Source organism: Schistocerca americana, chromosome 10 (assembly GCF_021461395.2).
Source record: "Schistocerca americana isolate TAMUIC-IGC-003095 chromosome 10, iqSchAmer2.1, whole genome shotgun sequence".
In the NCBI taxonomy this organism is placed as follows: Eukaryota; Metazoa; Arthropoda; class Insecta; order Orthoptera; family Acrididae; genus Schistocerca; species Schistocerca americana.
Window position 1 is genome coordinate 155,476,926 of NC_060128.1, and position 14,439 is coordinate 155,491,364.

Sequence of the window (14,439 nt, forward strand, 5' to 3'; positions counted from 1 at the left end):
CTGTGTAAAAGTAATATACTGGCTCTTCTTCAAACTTTAAAAAAACAATTTCGATGGGTTAGCTACATTTCGAAACCACCATTCGATGATCTAATACGAACCAAACGTGCCCAGTACCCAGCGATTACATTTTTCACTGCAAACTCTTCGAATTATGTGCAGTGTGTTTTACAATTTCGGAGCATCATAGTAGCTATGACCAATAACGGAAAGACAGCCAATTCAATACGAAGCTGCTATGTGATGATGTTTGGTTTGTGAGGCGCTAAACTACGCGGTCATCAGCTCCCGTACAAAGTCCAAATTTTTACGCAGTCCAATTTTTTTTTCAGTCCAATCTAGCCACTGTCACGAATGATGATGATAACACAAACACCCAGGCCCTGGGCAGAGAAAATCCCCAATCCCGCCGGGAATCGAACCCGGGATCCCGTGATCCAGAGGCAGCAACGGCAGCCACTCCTTTTTATTTCTTTATTTATTTTTGCATTTTGTTCGTTATGGTTCGTTGTATTTTGTCGTAGCGGACGTCACATGACATCTGCTGAAGTTCGTTGTTGACCTTTTCACTCAGTTTTTTTTTTATTGCAGAGGCCCGCCGCTCTCTGACCGAACACGCTGAGCTACCGTGCCGGCAAATCTCGTTTTGTTCGTTTTCGTTCGTTGCATCTGCTCGTGTCGGACGTCGTAAGACACCCGTTTAAGTTCGTCGTTGACCCATTAACTCAGTTTTTTTATTTTACTTTTTATTTTTTATTTTATTTTTTTTTTTTTTTTTTACAGCGGGTAGCTAATCCTCTCACCGAACACGCTGAGTTACCGTGGCGGCTACTATCTGAGACTGTAACAAGTGATAAAGTAATTTTTTTTACATAATAGTTTCCTTATATTACATGAGAAAGAGTGCAAGGCAAAGAAAACACGCGAGTCCAAAACAGTATTATTTATTTCTTTTTATTTCGTACGGAAAGTAAAATTACGTCCAAAGAACTAACTTTAGAAGTCAATGTAGCTTTGCTCCACTTGTATAAAATTATTTTCTTTAGAGACACAGCACATGATTTGAAATCCCACATTATTGATATAGGCACGCTTAGGTACATATCCGAGAACTGAAAACTTCTTGAGTGAAGCATACAGTGCCCCTAGGTGTGTAGCTTTAATCGTAAACGTTGTCGTGTGTAATATGCACACTCATATCGTTCCTGAGAGACAGCAGGCGCATTTTCTCCGATACTTCGCCCAACTATTCGCAGTTTCATTTTTGCAGTATGTAGCTGGAGTAAGCCCATCCAAAAAATGCTCATCATGCCTTTCATGCGACGCCCAGTGTAGACGGAAAGAGTCGGTTTGTTTTCCATTTTAAAAAGTAGGATCTTTAAGCGGAATTTTACGTGCCCCTTCGATAGAGCGGCAACGGCCTTGCCACAGTGGATACACCGGTTCCCGTCAGATCACCGAAGTTAAGCGCTGTCGGCCGTGGCAGGCACCTGGATGGGTGACCCTCCGAGCCGCCATGCGCTGTTGCCGTTTTTCGGGGTGCACTCAGCCTCGTGATGCCAATTGGGGAGCTACTCGACCGAATAGTAGCGGCTTCGGTCAAGAATACCATCATAACGGCCGGGAGAGCGGTGTGCTGACCGCACGCCCCTCCTATCCGCATCCTCAGTTGAGGATGACACGGCGGTCGGATGGTCCCGATGGGCCGCTTGTGGCCTGAAGACGGAGTGCATCTTCGATAGAGCGATCCCAAAATAGGAATCATTTTGTCAGTAACGAGAAAAAAATCGACGTTTTCCGTTGAGAATGCGCGTCACAGGAAAGATATGATGAGCAGTATTTGTTCGGGTGACACCAGCAACACGATGCAAAACCGAAATTGCAAATACCTGCCGAAACTGCGCCTGGCGACTGTCAGGAGTAACACCCTATATTTAAAGGGTGATCAAAGAGTTTCCGTTTGAAGGTGTATATGCTACGTAGTGTGGCTCCGATACGGGTATATAAGCACCGATAAGTTCAAATGGATCAAATGGCTCTGAGCACTATGGGACTTAACTTCTATGGTCATCAGTCCCCTAGAACTTAGAACTACTTAAATCTAACTAAGCTAAGGACATCACACACATCCATGCCGAGGCAGGATTCGAACCTGCGGCCGTAGCGGTCACACGGCGCCAGACTGTAGCGCCTAGAACCGCACGGCCTAAGCACCGATAAGTAGGCAAACGTATTTAAGTACCGACAGTTATGCAAGGGACTAGTACGGCATTTGTCGCTTACTGACGTGCGAGAGGGTAAATGCGGAAACGTGAACTATGCCGACGTTATTACCAAATACTTCCAAACAGGACTGACTTGCTGTTACTCTTTTCTTGGCTGCCGAAGGACAAACACCGGTAGACATCTGCCGGTGAACGAGGAATGTGTACGCGGCAGAAAGTCTGTTGACAACCATCGTAGTGGAATAGTATGCCATGGGGCACTTCTGCTTCATGATAACTCACATCCCCATATCGCAAATGTCGTGACGCAGAAGTTACGCCAACACTGATGGGAGATGCTGGAGCACCCGTCCTATAGTCCTGATGTCTCACCAGGTGATCATCATGCATTCGCTCCTTAAAAAAGTCCTGAAAGGTCGACGATTCCCGTCGGACGAGAAATGTGCAGCTGGCAGTTAAGCCGTCGGCATACGGACCCTGCGTTCGGACGTTGAGGTTGCGCATGCCGTGTTTCTGACATCGCAGCGTGCAAAAAGCACGTTGGCGAGTCTTTACGAACGTACAGAGCAATATCTAGCATGACAGATATTCTGAACGTCCGTTTGAACATTGACCAATGAGACAGAAGAACGCCACGTACGTCACATGCACGCCGTCCCTCCTTACCAGAGTCGATTGACGCCATATTGGCTTTCAGTTGTAGACTATGTGTATATAAGTCGTTTCTAAGCATCAGAAAATTGATGACCTCTCGAACACCGGTGTTAATTGTATGACTTGTTGTAATAAAATGACGAACAACGCCAAAGTGGTGATTAAAGAGTCGTCGTAATTTGTGTATTGTGAAAGTATGCCGTTTCAAGGCGCCGGTACATAAACGATCCCTAAGAAGTACACTGTTACTGGTACAATTTGTCATAATTAAATGTCACATAATAACATATCTACTGTTAAAGCTGTCAGTTAATATATCTACGATTAAAGCTTTCCGAAGACGTTAAGATGCAAATATGGTCAGATATGTAAAGGTCGGTATAGCGCAATTACCAGAGTCGCAGAAGTGTAAGATATCGGGTGATATAGTGCTGGTTCACGTCTCTATAAATCAAAAAATATTTTTAGTAACCTTCGCGTTTGTAATAGCTTCTGATACTTGATTAGTAGTTTAATAAAAGTATATTCTATAATATTCGATGTTACGTAAATATTGGTGCACTCTTTCTGAGCAGCGAGTTTGTTCGACTGGCTAGGTCTACAAGACAGGTTGCACTAACTGCAGTAAGATGTTTTGTACTTTCTTCTTTTAAGTTTTGTACTTCACATGTTGTGAAGATTCTGCTGCTGAATAGAATGGTAATCAAGTAAGAATGACCTTAGAATATTACTAAGTGTAAATTTCGCGTGACTAGGGCCTCCCGTCGGGTAGACCGTTCGCCTGGTGCAAGTCTTTCGACTTGCTCGTCGATGGGGATGAAACGATGATGATTAGGACAACACAGCACGCAGTCCCTGAGCGGAGAAAATCTCCGATCCAGCCGAGAATTGAACCCGGGCCCTTAGGATTGACATTCTGTCACACTGACCACTCAGTTACCGGGGGCGGACAGAATATTGGCCGGCCTGAGTGGCCGAGCGGTTCTAGGCGCTACAGTCTGGAACCGCGCGACTGCTACGGTCGCAGGTTCGAATCCTGCCTCGGGCATGGATGTGTGTGATGTCCTTAGGTTAGTTAGGTTTAAGTAGTTCTAAGTTCTAGGGGACTGATGACCTCAGCAGTTAAGTCCCATAGTGCTCAGAGCCATTTTTGAACAGAATATTGACTGGATATGGTAATTTCGTTTTTGCAACATATCATGTCTATTTAGACTACAGACAGGACAACATGGCTGGGTATGGACAGTGTAGGAAACGTGCGCTTTAATAGAACTATCATAGGAGCTTTACGTCCGTTTATTTCGAAAATAGTATGATATGCGAGCGAGACATGGACAACTGCCACCGGATGAGCTGCTATGGCGTATACCACGGTAAGGCACAAGTCGCTTCGTTTTTGAGCGTCCACCAGCACGTATAACTCGGCGCGCTCCGTGTTGATGTTTGACAGCCCGGTCCGTATGCCGATTGCGTTGCGGTCTTCTGCACGCGGCAGGACAGGATGTTTAACTAAACGGATATCTCCAACCTGGCTCGAAGGTGAGAGGACTGCCTCAGTATTCGCGGCGATTTTGTCTGATTGGCATACCGGTTCCGGACTGTACAGTCCTCGAACGAAGACTTATATATATATATATATATATATATATATATATATATATATATATATATATATATATGGGAAAAGTCTCCAATCGAGGACTGTACAGTCCGGAACCGATATATATATATATATATATATATATATATATATATATATATTGTCTGGAACCGATATATATATATAGATATATATAAATGTGTGTGAAATCTTATGGGACTTAAATGCTAAGGTCATCAGTCCCTAAGCTTACACACTACTTAACCTAAATTATCCTAAGGACAAACACACACACCCATGCCCAAGGGAGGACTCGAGCCCCCGCCGGGACTAGCTGCACAGTCCATGACTGCAGCGCCTTAAACCGCTCGGCTAATCCCGGGTGGCTATATATGGAAAAAGTCTCCGTTCGAGGTCTGTACAGTCCGGAACCGGTATGCCAATCAGACAAAATCGCTGCGAATACTGAAGCAGTCATATATGTATATATATATACTTTGTTTGTCGTGAACAGGGTTCTCGATTCTGTCCGTAACTCCACTTGCTGCTGGGAGCTTGAGACCAGAGCTGACGAAGCGTTGCTCCGTTACGTCCTCCTTTACAATAGAGATGCCGTATTAGAATTGGTTTTGCACTCATATTCACAGAACTAAAATCAGTGTTTCATAAATTAAGCATATTCTACTGAGCGCAACTACGCGGAGGAATCCGTTGCGAAGACGCTTAGTTGTGACACGGGTAACGGTGGAGCTCACATGGGTGTATGTGGTTGCTGCGGTAATGCCCTTAATGAGGAGTGAGCTGGGCGACATTCCTCTGGCCACGTGGCCTTCACGTGCCGCGGAGCCGACCGCAAGGCACCTTTTCTCCGCACGACCTTTCGTCCTGTCAGCTGGGAGGACCTTGGAACCGCATTCTTTCCGTCCTTAGGGCGAGCCTTCTGGGTTACGTGCGCTACCTGCTACCGCTTCCTGGCGCACAGAAAGGGGAGGGCCTCCTTCAGAGGCAATGAATGCATACCCACTCACTTACCTCACACATTAAGCCAACGTAGTATGGAGAGGCTGTTGTAGTACTGTTTAATTTCTAGCCCGTGTCAAATTTCATTCATCTGCCAGCTGGAAGTTTGTGGCAGTTTAAACAATACGCGGCGTTGTCTTTCTCGCGTGAGACTCGGCTTGGCTACGGCACTTCATATCTTACTGCGCCCCACCACTTGATTTCTTGCCATCATCTGTCGTCACCCAACTAGGAAAATACTAAAAATTAATAGCGCACATTATGTGTAGTACTTTCATTCTCTGACGGTGGGAGAGTGTTGTAGACTGTAGTGATCTACAAGCCCGTTCTTAAAGTTTTACTCGAGAAATTCGGTATGTTTCTTAGATTACATATACTTTTCTTACCAAATCTACTGTGAGGAGATCCTCAAGGATATGGAACATGTTATGAAACAAGAATAAATTACACATATTTACAAAAGAAAGATATGCTGATGCTCCTTTCATGGATCGTATGTGAAATAGTTCTCATGGATCTGGAATGAGTTAAAAAAGTCTTAAATATATTTTCATTTAAAAGATAATAACCAAGCATGTAAATTTATTAAACGCTCAAATATGTATTATCATTATCAAGCTATTGTAGTCACGCATCATCAAACGGAATATCAGTACACAACATTTATTTACATCGATTACATAGGTTCACTGAAGACGTGGGATATTATTAAAAATATGAGCATTAGTTGGTTCTAGTAAGAAATAGTAAGTGTAGTTAAAACAGACAGCCACCCATAAATCGAGCAGGAAGGAAGGAAGAATCTAACAATACTAAGAGAGTGGAGAACAACTTGTAGTACTGCCGTCATTATCTGACTAGAAGGGAGTTGGTACTATCGAAGAAAATATCTTTGAAACAGTCAAATAGCTACAAAATATGTATGATGTTGCAATGCCCGTGTTGTTCGTAATTATCATGCACTGTTGCTTCGGACGTGCACGTGTGTCCGATGGAACAGGCAGTGCAGTTGCGAATGTGGACAGCCATAAGCTGTGTAATGGACTGGAGACAGTGAAAATTTGTGCCGGATCGAGACTCGAACCCGGATTTCCCGCTTATCGCGAGCGGTCGCCTTGTCATTCGGCCATCCGTGCACGACTCCATATCGTATTTATCGGACGACACCGGGCAAGAGACTATTAAGTAAAATGTCTCCCCTGTACGGGAATATACAAATTTGACGTACGAGTGCAAGTTGTAGACACGTGTTTTACGACATATGGGAGTTTGGGTCAGGCCGTGAGTCGTCTCGGATAGCCAGATGGTAGAGAGACCGCTCGCGAGAAGAGGAAACACCGGGTTCGAGTCCTGATCCGGCACGGATTTCCACTGTCGTCGTTTCATTATACAGCCGATGGTTGTACATATTCACAACTGTGAATACATTTGATTGAAAAATATGTATGTTCGCAGGCATTCGCATCGGGAAGTGGTTTCCATAACATTTAAACTGGCATTTGAATATTCATCAGCAACCTGTACGGGTTGGGACCAGACGAGAAACACGAGCGCGTTTTGCGATAGTGGCTGAGACGTTGTACAGTAAGGTGTGCTTTGCAGCCCACCAAAATGCTAGGAGGGCTACACAAGAACTTAAATCCATCCACCGGCCTTGGCGCGCACCCCGTAGGTATCGTTCGACCACCGTGTCATCCTGTGCCAATGACGTCATTGGACGCAGTTTGGTAGGGCCGGCTGTCAGCATACCGCTGTCCCGACCGTTGTCAATGTTAGTGACCTCTGCCGCTACTACTCGGCCAGGTAGCTCCTCAATTTATTGGCATCACGAAGCTGAGAACACCCCTTTTCAGTCTTGACAGCAAAGAAAAGTACCTGGCAGCACTGGGACTCGAATCCGGGTCTTCCGTATGACAGTTAACGGCTCTGACAGAAATAATCAGTAGACTGTGACCCAGTATATGCCAAACTGACTGATTCAATCGACAATGCTATAAACATCTACTGACACTCTTTAACTTCCACTTAATTATGTGGGTAAGCGCTTCGATTTTCTTCAATGACAACATAAAATTTGCAATTGTAGTAACGATTTTTTCCCATGATTATATACAAAAAATTTTCGCCATACTTTTCAAGAAGGTTGTGATAATCAGACAGTATTTCCTGCTCCTGTTTGTGTTGATTCTTCAAGATTTTCGACAGTTTAATTAACAACTATCACTTCAGTTCCTACATTATTTTTTCTCTGTTATGTCGTGGGTGTCACGATTTTTAAAATGATAGTGATATCACAGTTTCATTAAAATTACCTCACGTTTATCGGAAATGTTTATGTAACTCCGCTATCGGGTACGGAAAATGATTATCAAGTTCATAAGTTAGCTGGATTACCTGAAGTCCAATGTCTTAACGGTAGTGTTACCTCTCCATGCGATTCAGTTACTCATCAATGTTTCTTACAGATGCTACCTGTTTTTACAGCCTCCACATTTGCACCTGTATTTCGTTCCTCATGTAGCAGTCTTATGGAATTTATATAAAACATTACATTAACTGTTCCTGTTTTAATTTTTTGCAGGTATGTGCGGGAATCAACTGCGGTGTGCCTTCTTAGTGAATAACGCTGGTATTGGAGTAACATAATTCGCGGTGTCTGGTAACATGAGTGATCGACGTGTTGCACTACTGACCACGACAGAAAGGTAACATACAACATCAATATCTGCTAAACTATCGATCCTAACAAGCATGTTCCGTTTCAGATATAGTGGCAAGTACGTAATTCGTGCACTTGCTGTGTTCCTTACACTCCCTTTTTCGCGTTTTCTTCGCCTTTTAAGAGTTCAGTTCTGTATTGGGACATAAGTGAACTCTTTATTACCGGTATTATGATTTTGCAGCCCATATGTCTGTATTAAAAAAATACTTTAACTGCAGCCGTTGCTCACAACCAGCTTATATTATTTCAGAAAACTCATGCTGGTTAGTATTTTTCACCTAAATTCTCGCGAAAGTATTCGAATGGCAGAGTTGACTACATTAGAGAGAGTCGAACGGAAATATGTCATTTGACAACAACCATTAGTAAAGATCTATTACCTTAAAAGTAATTTTCATAATTTTAAGAAGATTTTTGGCACTCTGGAACACATGAGGATTGCTCACGCTCTTGCAAAAGTCTGTAGGTGACTGGCATATCGAGGGAAGTAAGGAGTGACTCATGTCTTACAGAACGATTTCCACGAATTTTTCTCATACATTTTGTCCACCCGGAGAAAGTTAGGCCGTATATTGATCTGAACTATAGCGCCGATCCTATCGTCAAAGTGCCCTAGAATGCTGTTGAGTGGCATTTGTGCACCCTGGGAGTACACGCAGAAATACGTTCCGAAACTAACGTAATGTTCTTCCGCAATTCGGTCACAGGGAAACTGAAATGTCTCTCTTCCATTGCTAATCTTGTCCTGTTGTGACTCATGTCAACAAAATTTTCAATGGATCACCCGTGCGATGTGATATCAGCTACCTCATAATGGTGTTTAATCGATGAGATGAACTTGGTGTAATGTAATTGAATTATTTAATTAATTTATTTCGGTGGAAACTACGAATGTTTCTGATTATGCTGGAAATCTACCCATCTATCATTGAACTTCTACCCCGTTTTATCTTTTGACGAATTGTATGAGGGCTATTCGGAAACTAAGAACCGACAGATCTCGAAATGGAAACTATAGTAAAGATCGGATGAAACTTTGTGTGGGTATGTTGGGTAGCGTCTCTAGTCTGTCGATCGTGTCACGTGGCTATTTTTAGTTCTGAGGACACAGTGAGCACGCAAATATGTCTCCCGCCAGGTATGGGTGCCCGCTGAGAGGTTGCGCCTGATTTCATACAACCCCACACAATGTACCTGTCATGCATTTTGTTCTGCACGACAATTCTCGGCCGCTCTCTGCAGGGGCAATGAGCACGCCCCTGCCTGTGTTTCCGATGAAAGGTTTTGGTCAACTTCCATACAGCCTGAACTTGGCTCCCTCTGATGTTCGTCTCTGCTCATATGAAGCACTGGCTACGAAGACAACATTTTGGCACAGAGAAGGAAGTGCAGACAAATGTAGAGAATTGGCGGAAAGCTCAAGCGGCTGCTTTCTGTGATGAGGGTATTGGAAAGTTGGTACAACGCCAAGCTAGTTGTGTAACACTCAAAAGGGTCGACTATGTAGAGAAGCAGCTGGAAAGTGTATCTGACTGTTGGAAATAAAACATTTTTGATTTTCCTGTGGTTTCCATTTCGTGACAGATCGGATCTAATTTTCTGAATACCCCTCGTATGGTTGCAAGAAAGCAGTTGGAAGTTTTGTATTGGCTGTTAGCTAGTCCTGCAGACGGACGCTGGAATGAGTTCGAATCCAATTACACTGATGCAGGGCGATTACAGAGGGTGGACCAGATGTGGGAACACGAAAAACTCAAACGAGCCGCATGGTGTGTAGGAAAGCCGTTGGCATTCGAAACATCTTCCGGTCGTCTCGGAACGGATAAATACAGGCCCCGCATGCTTTTCGAAGCAAACGCTGATTGAAGTGGATTGTGATCACGCACCATTCTCTCCAAAGTTGAGATCTGACGACTGTGGCGACCAGTAAAGATGCGACAGTTTATCCTTTTGCCCACACTTTTGGACGATCCGAGCTGTGCCAACAGGGGCCCTGTAGTCTTCGAACTCAGCATCATCATTGGGGAACAAACATTCTCACACGGGATGGACGTGATCAGCCAAAATGCTGACATAATCCTTGACAGTAATGTGACCTTTCAGAGTAACCATGGGGGCCATGGAATACTACGATATGGCTGCCCAAATCATCATTGAATCATCGCCATATTTCACTGATGGGACATAAACTCGGCCAGAAGTTGGAAACACAAGACTCACCGGGCGAAATGTTAGTCTTCCGTTCCTTCATAGTCCAGATGTCATAGTCCAGGTCTTACGGCCGGCCGAAGTGGCCGCGCGGTTCTGGCGCTGCAGTCTGGAACCGCGAGACCGCTACGGTCGCAGGTTCGAATCCTGCCTCGGGCATGGATGTGTGTGATGTCCTTAGGTTAGTTAGGTTTAACTAGTTCTAAGTTCTAGGGGACTAATGACCTCAGCAGTTGAGTCCCATAGTGCTCAGAGCCATTTTTTGAACCAGGTCTTATGCCTTCGGCAACGCCTTTTCCCGTTACAGGCATTTGCATTATTGATGTGTGGCTTTGGAATTCCAGCTGGCCCCGAAATTGTCCGCTTCTGGAACTCCTTTCCTGTTGTTTTAGTGCTAACATAGTTCGCGAAAGCGACATTCAGTTCTGCATTGACTTTTGCAGCGGCTGTCCACTTATTCTTCGTCAAAACCCTCTTCAATGACCGTTTGTCACATTCACACAACACACAATTTCGTCCACATAGCGACTTAACGGGTAATGTTTTTCCACTTTCCCTATATGCGGTACCAATCATCGACACAGCGTCTCCTGAGACACCACACACTTCATCTCCCTTGGTTACGGATGCACCCAGTGTACGAGTACTAACAGTTTGTTCACGCTCGAATTCACTTAGCTCCGACATAATGCTGTTACAATTACACAGATCACTGTTTTGATCACGGATGACAAAAAAATGGTTCAAATGGCTCTAAGCACTATGGGACTTAATATCTGATGTCATCAGTCCCCTAGACTTAGAACTACTTAAACCTAACTAACCTAAGGACATCACACACATCCATGCCCGAGGCAGGATTCGAACCAGCGACCGTAGCAGCAGCGTGGTTCGGGACTGAAGTGCGAAGAACCGCACGGTCACAGCGGCCGGCCACATCGAATCGCTGCACTAGGCCGGACTAAAGGAGATCCGACACGATGTTAGGAGGTATCCGATGATTTCCGTTACCTCAGTGTACCGAAGACATTGCACAGATGGCATTCGTGGTCAGATACAAAAACACAACCTGCAGGCTTGGCTAGCATTTGAAATTATAGAATGAGATTTTCACTCTGCAGCGGAGTGTGCGCTGATATGAAACTTCCTGGCAGATTAAAACTGTGTGCCGGACCGAGACTCGAACTCGGGATCTTTCTCGCGGAAGGCAAACGTCCCGAGTTCGAGTCGGTCCGGCTGCAGAGTGAAAATCTCATTCTTCAAACATCCCCGTGGCTTTCTTCCCGGAGTGCTAGTTCTGCAAGGTTCGCAGGAGAGCTTTTGTGAAGTTTGGAAGGTCGGAGACGAGGTACTGGCACAATTGAAATTGCGAAAACGGGTCGTGAGTCGTGCTTGGATAGCTGAGATGGTACAGCACTTTCCTGCGAAAGGCAAAGTCCCCGAGTTCGAGTCTCGGTGCGGTACACAGTTTTAATCTGACAGGAAGTCTCATTTGCATTTATGTTCGACCATGCGTTTCTCGCGGTGTTTCCACGTTTTTACGTCGCTAGCAAAACAATGTTGAAATGTGTGTGAAATCTTATGGGACTTAACTGGTAAGGTCATCAGTCCCTAAGCTTACACACTACTTAACCTACATTATCCTAAGGACAAACACACATAGCCATGCCCGAGGGAGGACTCGAACCTCCGCCGAGACCAGCCGCACAGTCCATGACTGCAGTGCCTTAGACCATTTTTTTATTTTAATCTTATTTTATTCGTATTCGTTGGTTGCATCTGCTCGGGGCGGACGTCGTAAGATATCCGTTTCGGTTCGTCGTTGATCCATTAACTCAGGTTTTTTTGTTACAGAGGGCAGCTAACCCTCTGACCGAACACGCTGAGCTACCGTGTCGGCCGACCGCTCGGCTAATCCCAGTCGGTAGCAGTTAAGGGGTTAAATACGCCGTACAGTGTGCGATCGTCCGAGTTCGTATCCCAGTGCGTGTGAATGTGTGACGACCTCGGCGTGGAGAGAACGCAGAGGTGCGGTCTTCATCACGACGTAGGAGCGTCTCTCGGTGGTTCCGCCGCCGGCGCCGGCTGGGGCCTTGGCATGCCGGCGGGCGGCGGCCAGTGGCTGCTTTTCGCGCTCGGCGGGCCGTGAGAAGACGGGCTGCACGCAGCGTGCGTCCCGCCGACACGCAGTCCCGCTAAACCGCGCGCCGCCGGAAACACTTGTCCCGCCAGGCTGCAGCTGGCCGTGGGAGCTCTGGCCGCGGGAAGCGGCGAGCGACGTCGACGGGCGTTCCTCGTCGCTTCCGATGCGCCGACGGCCTCGCCTGTTTCAGTACACCAGTTCTCCTCTGACGGCCGAAGTTAAGCAACGCCGGGCGTGGCCAGCGCGTGGATGGGTAACCGCCCGGGTGTGCGAGCTTCGCATTCACCGTTACGGCAAAGTGAAGTAAGAGTGATTTCAGGTGTGCCGCAGGGGAGTGCGTAGGACCGTTGCTATTCACAGTATACATAAATGACCCTGTGGATGACATCGGAAGTTCACTGAGGCTTCTTGCGGATGATGCTGTGGTGTATGGAGAGGTTGTAACTATGGAAAATTGTAGTGAAATGCAGGAGGATCTGCAGCGAATTGACGCATGGTGCCGGGAATGGCAATTGAATCTCAATGTAGACAAGTGTAATGTGGTGCGAATACATAGAAAGAAAGATCCCATATCATTTAGCTACAATATAGCAGATCAGCAACTGGAAGCAGTTAATTCCATAAATTATCTGGGAGTACACATTAGGAGTGATTTAAAATGGAATGATCATATAAAGTTGATCGTCGGTAAAGCAGATGCCAGACTGAGATTCATTGGAAGAATCCTAAGGAAAAGCAATCCGAAAACAAAGGAAGTAGGTTACAGTACGCTTGTTCGCCCACTGCTTGAATACTGCTCAACAGTGTGGGATCCGTACCAGATAGGGTTGATAGAAGAGATAGAGAGGATCCAACGGAGAGCAGCGCGCTTCGTTACAGGATCACTTAGTAATCGTGAAAGCGTTACGGAGATGATTGATAAACTCCAGTGGAAGACTCTGCAGGAGAGACGCTCAGTAGCTCAGTACGGGCTTTTGTTGTAGCTTTGAGAACATGCCTTCACTAAGGAGTCAAGCAGTATATTCCTCCCTCCTGCATATATCTCGCGAAGAGACCATCAGGATGAAACCAGAGAGATTAGAGCCCACACAGAAGCATACCGACAATCTTTCTTTCCACGAACAGTACGAGACTGGAATAGAAGGGAGAACCGATAGAGGTACTCAACGTACCCTCCGCCACACACCGTCAGGTGGCTTGCGGAGTATGGATGTAGATGTAGATGTAGACGTAGACGTTGACGAGCGTTCCTCGTCGCTTCGACGCGCCTACGGCCTTGCCTGTTTGAGTACACCGGTTCCCCTCTGACGGCTGAAGTTAAGCAACGCCGGGCGTGGCCGGTGCGTGGATGGGTAACCGCCCGGGTGTGGGAGCTTTCCATTTGCCGTTACGGCAAAGTGATGTAGGGATGGTGGCGTAAAGTTGCTGATCACCAGTCTTTGGGGCGATGTCCTTACTTATATTCCAAACCTCTCCCCAGTGTCTCGTTGTTGTGTACATAGTTCCGCGTAGTCAGCGCGTACACAACTTTCCCACTAGAGCGCGCCCCGCTAAGCACAACAGCGCAGGCGCAGCGCTCGTCCGTCTCCGCACTACGAGATGGCGCTGTGCTAGAGACGGACCAAATTCTGCTTCCGCCGATCCGCGTATTAATATGTAACGCAGCCAATGAGATTGCTGCTAACGTAGAACCTTTTCTCCTCGCGGATCACACTCGCGCAATGATACATGAACGCGCGAGGTATTATAACGAGTGTACAGACCTCCGATTAGTCAGTTTGCATTAGTCTGTAGTCAAGTTTCAGTCTGCACCTAATAAGATTACCAGATTCCTGTACATAGCCGTGAAGAGAAATGTATAGACACT

At 45.9% G+C, this 14,439-nt stretch overlaps 1 pseudogene; it reads left to right on the plus strand.

Annotated features, from left to right (window-relative positions):
- Window positions 1-1,412: 1,412 nt before the first annotated feature.
- On the plus strand, window positions 1,413-1,530 carry LOC124552946 (annotated as a pseudogene).
- Window positions 1,531-14,439: the final 12,909 nt, after the last annotated feature.